This window comes from Grammomys surdaster, unplaced genomic scaffold (genome assembly GCF_004785775.1).
Source record: "Grammomys surdaster isolate TR1022 unplaced genomic scaffold, NIH_TR_1.0 126029, whole genome shotgun sequence".
Lineage (NCBI taxonomy): Eukaryota > Metazoa > Chordata > Mammalia > Rodentia > Muridae > Grammomys > Grammomys surdaster.
The window spans coordinates 2,620,928-2,626,593 of NW_021620842.1; positions in this window are offsets into that span (position 1 = coordinate 2,620,928).

Below are 5,666 nucleotides of genomic sequence, written 5' to 3' on the forward strand. Positions count from 1 at the left end.
GTTTCCCCTGACATCTGGTGGCAGCCATTTTGTGCTCTCACTCACGAACCCCAGTGACCCTCACCCTACCCCTACCTCAAGCCTCCCCTTTAACTCATCTTCAGAGTCAACCAGTGTTCTTTTTTCTGATTCATGTCTGACCCATATCAGCTCTCTTATTTAAGCAGAAATCAACTCTAACATTGTTCTGTTCCAACATACTTATGATCTTGGGACTTCGGGTCTAAGGCAGAAAAAATGTTGCAAAATTGAGGACAATCTGAGCTACTGTAGTCAATTCAAGGTCAGTTTGTCAAAAGAAGGAGAATGAGACTATATATCAACGAAACTAGTCAATTTCAGAACTCAGAAAAGTCATATTTCTCTCAACAAAATTAAATATGATTCATTTTAGCTTTATTTGTGACAGCTTTTTAACATATCTTCTACTAGACAAAAATAGAAAGTTTATAGGCATATAGACATTTTAGAGCTTCCCCTTACTTTGTACCACACCTGCACTTATTATTGCTCACATATTATTAACACTTTTAGATGAAACACAATGTTGAAGAGATTCTTTGATACCAAAGTTCTATTTGAATTTTTCCTACAATACAGTACTTTGTGAGGAGAGGGTATGGGCAAAAATTCAATATACTTTAAGAGCAAAGCCAGAGGTTAGGCAGGTCTGGGAATGGGTCCAAACCCCAAAAATTCTTCTGTTTTTTCAGGTTTATCTTAGCCTTGGAAAAGAACAGATTAAAGATTTCATTGACTTTAATTTACATGCTACTTTAAATTACAAATAGTTGGAGTGATTAAGAGATATTATTTATACTTTAATGCAAATTACCTTGCAAGCAAGATGCAAAGTGTGATGATACCAAAGTGTTTTTAAGGTAAGTACTTTGAAAGACTGTAGATCATGGTTCCTGAATCTGAGACAATAAGAAAGATCTTTACAATAGGATAATTGGACAAGTGGAACTATTAAACATGACATATAAATAAATGAAGCGTTACAGATGTCTTTGAAAGACAGAACCAGATCAGAACTGTGACTTTCAAAATGTTCCTTGAAATAGCCTCTAGCCAGCAGGAGGACACTTTGGTTTTTCCTTTATGCTTTTAGACTTTGGGTTTATGTCACTATACTTTTTTTTTTCATTGTTTTACAATTAAAACCCCGCTGATGGCCTGTCCAAACTCACCTCTTTTTTGCTTATTGGATATTTTATTTACATTTCAAATGTTATCCCCTTTTCCCATTTCCTCCCCACCCACGAACCCCCATCCCATCCGACCTCCTCCTGCGTCTATGAGGATGTGGCCCCACCCACCCACCAACTCCCATTTCCCCACCCACAAATTCACCCACACTGGGGTATCCAGCCTTCACTGGACTAAGGATCTCTGCTCCTATCTATGCCCTACAATGCATTCCTCCCCTAACATATACAGCTGGAACCATGGATCTCACACTATGTGCTCCCAAGCTGGTGATTTAGACCTTGGGAGCTCTGGTTAGTTGGTATTCTTGGCCTCCTCATGGGGCCACAAAACCTTTCATCTCCTTCAGTCTTCTCTCTTACTCTTCCATTGGGAACCCCTTGATCAGTTCAATGGTTACCTGTGAGCATCCACCTCTGAATGTGTCAGATACTGGCTATATAAGGAGACGGCTATATAAGGCTCTTGCCAGCATGCACTTCCTGGCATCCACATCAGCATCTACCTTTGGTGACTACACATGGGATTAATACCTAGGTGGAACACCCTCAAGACACCTCTCTTTCAGTTTTTATCCCAAGCTTTGTCTCCATATTTGCTCCCATGAGTTACTCCTTCTAAGAAGGACCGAAGCACCCACACTTTGGTCTCTCTTCCTTCTTCATGAGCTTCATGTGGTCTGTGAGTTGTATTTTGGATACTGCAAACTTTTGGGGTAATATCCACTTATCAGTGAGTGAATACCATGTGTGTTCTTTTGTGATTGGGTTACCTCACTCAGGATGATATTTTCTAGTTCCATCCATTTGCCTAAGAATTTCACAAATGCATTGTTTTTAATAGCTGAATAATATTCCATTGTGTAAATGTACCATATTTTCTGTATCCATTCCTCTATTGAAGGACATCTGGGATCTTTCCAGCTGCTGGCTATTATAAATAAGGCTGCTATGAACATAGTGGAGCATATGCCCATGCTATATGTGGGAGCATATTCTGGGTATATGCCCAGGAGTGGTATAGCTGGGTCCTCAGGTAATGCTATTCCAATTTTCTGAGGAACTGCCAGACTGATTTCCAGAGTGGTTGTACCAGCTTGCAATACCACCAACAATGGAGGAGTGTTCCTCTTTCTCCACATCCTCTCCAGTATCTGCTATCACCTTAGTTTTTGATCTTAGCCATTCTGACTGGTGTGAGGTGGAATCTTAGGGCTGTTTTGATTTTCATTTCCCTGATGACTAAAGATGCTGAACATTTCGTTAGGTGCTTCATGGCCATTCGATTTTCCTCAGTTCAGAATTCTTTGTTTAGCTCTGTACTTCATTTTAATAGGGTTATTTGGTTGTCTGGAGTCTAATTTCATGAGTTCTTTGTATATATTGGATATTAGCCCTCTATAGGATACGGGATTGGTAAAGATCTTTCTCAATCTGTTGGTTGACATTTTGTCCTATTGACAGTGTCCTTTGCCTTACAGAAGTTTTGCAATTTTATGAGGTCCTATTTACCAATTCTTGATCTCAGAGCATAAGCTGTGGGTGTTCTGTTCAGGAACTTTTCTCCTGTGCCCATGTGTTTGAGGCTCTTCCCCATTTTCTCTTCTATTAGTTTCAGTGTATCTGGTTTTATGTGAAGGTCCTTTCCACTTTGACTTGAGCTTTGAACAAGGAGATAAGAATGGATTAATTTGCATTGTTCTACATGCTGACCTCCAGTTGAATCAGCACCATTGTTGAAAATGCTGTCCTTTTTCCACTGGATGGTTTTAGCTCCTTTGGCACAGGTCAAGTGACCATAGGTGTTTGAGTTCATTGCTGGGTCTTCAATTCTGTTCCATTGATCTTCCTGCCTGTCTCTGTACCAATACCATGCAGTTTTTATCACTATTGCTCTATAGTACAGCTTGAAGTCAGGGATGGTGATTCCCCCAGAAGTTCTGTTATTGTTGAGAATAGTTCTCACTATCTTGCATTTTTTGTTATTTCAAGTGAATTTGCAAATTACTCTTTCTATCTCTATGAAGAGTTGAGTTGGAGTTTTGATGGGGATTGCACTGAATCTGTAGATTTTGTTTGGCAAGATAGCCATTTTTACTATATTAATCCTGCTGACCTATGAGCATAGGCGATATTTCCATCTTCTGAGATCTTCTTTGATTTCTTTCTTCAGAGACATGAAGTTCTTGTCATACAGATCTTTCTCTTGCTTTGTTAAATTGACACCAAGGTATTTTATATTATTTGTGACTATTGTGAAGGGTGTCATTTCCCTAATTTCTTTCTCAGCCTGTTTATCCTTTGAGTAATGAAAGGCTGCTACTGATTTGTTTGAGTTCATTTTATATCCAGCCACTTTGCTGAAGTTGTTTATCAGGTTTAGGAGTTTTCTGGTGAAAGTTTTGTGGTCACTTAAGTATACTATCATACAGTCTGCAAATAGTGATATTTTGACTTCTTCCTTTCCTATTTGTTCCTTTTGACTTCCTTTTGTTGTCTAATTGCTCTGGCTAAGACTTCTAGTACTATATTGAATAGGTAGGGAGAGACTGGGCAACCTTGTCTAGTCCCTGATTTTAGTGGGATTGCTTCAAGTTTCTCTCCATTTAGTTTGATGCTGGCTACAGGCTTGCTGTATATTACTGTTACTATGTTTAGATACGGGCCTTGAATTCCTGATCTGTCCAAGACTTTTACCATGAAGGGATGTTGAATTTTGTCAAATGCTTTCTCAATGTCTAGTGAGATGATCCTGTGATTTTTTTCTTTGCGTTTGTTTATATAGTGGATTAAGTTGATGGATTTCTGAACATTGAACCATCCCTGCATTCCTGGAATAAAGCCTACATGATAATGATGGATGATTCTTTTGATGTGTTTTTGGATTCTGTTTGCAAGAATTTTATTGAGTATTTTTTGCATCAATATTCATAATGGAGATTGGTCTGAAGTTTTCTTTCTTTGTTGTCTTTGTGTGGCTTAGCTATGTGCATAATTGTGGCTTCATAGAATGAATTGGGTAATGTTCCTTCTGTTTCTATTTAGTGGAATATTTTTAAGAGAATTGATATTAGGTCTTCCTTGAAGGTCTGATAGAATTCTGCACTAAATCCATCTGGCCTTTTTTGGTGGGGAGGTTTTTAATGACTGCTGCTATTTCTTTAGGTGTTATAAGACTGTTTAGATGGTTTATCTGCTCCTGATTTAACTTTGGTACCAGGTACCTGTCTAGGAAATTGTCCATTTCATCCTGATTCTCCAGTTTTTTGAGTATAGGCTTTTGTAGTAGGATCTGATTATTTTTTTGAATTTCCTTAGTTTCTGTTGTTATGTCTCCCTTTTCAGTTCTGATTTTATTAATTTGGATACTTTCTCTGTGCCCTATGGTTAGTCTGACTAAGGGTTTATCTATCTTGTTGATTTTCTCAAAGAACTAGCACCTGGTTTTGTTGTTACTTTGTATAGATCTTTTTGTTTCTACTTGGTTGATTTTAGCACAGTGTTTGATTATTTCCTGCCTTTTTCCCTTACTGCTTTTAGTATTTTTTTCTTTGTTTTGTGCATGTGATGTTTTGATTACTATGTGACAGGAGGAATTTTTTTTCCAGTCTAGTCTATTTGAAGTTCTTTAGGCTTCTTATATGTTCATGGGCATCTCTTTCTTTAGGTTAGGGAAGTTTTACTCTATAATTTTGTTGAAGGTATTTACTGGCCCTTTAAGTTGGAAATCTTTACTCTCATCTATACCTATTATCTTTAGGTTTGGTCTTCTCATTGTGTCCTGGATTTCCTGGATGTTTTGTGTTAAGAACTTTTTGCATTTTGCGTTTTCTTTGACAGTTGTGTCAATATTTTCCATGGTATCTTCTGCACCTGAAATTCTCTCTCCTATCTCTTTTATTCTGTTGGTGATGCCTGTGTCCATGACTCCTGATCTCATTTCTAGGTTTTCTATCTCCAGGGTAGTCTCCCTTTGAGATTTCTTTATTGTTTCTACTTCCACTTTTAGATCCTGGATGGTTTTGTTTAATTCCTTCACCTGTTTGGTTATTTTTTCTTGTAATTCTTTAATTTTTTGTGTGTTTCCTCTTTAAGGGCTTCTGCCTGTTTACCTGTGTCCTCCTGTATGTTTTTAAGGGAGTTATTTATGTCCTTCTTAAAGTCCTCTATCATCATGACAAGTGATTTTAAATCTGAATCCTGCTTTTCAGGTGTGATGTTCTGTCCAGGACTTGCTATGGTGAGAGAACTGGGTTCTGATGATGCCAGGTATCTTTGGTTTCTGTTGCTTATGTTCTTGTGCTTGCCTTTCTCCATTTGTTTAACTCTAATGCTACATGCAATCACTGTCTCTGACTGAAGCCTGTCTTTCCAGTTATCCTGCCTGTGTCAGAACTACTGAGTCCAGAGGTCTCTGTGATCTGGTGATCCTGAGTTCCTGGGTAGAAGAGCTCT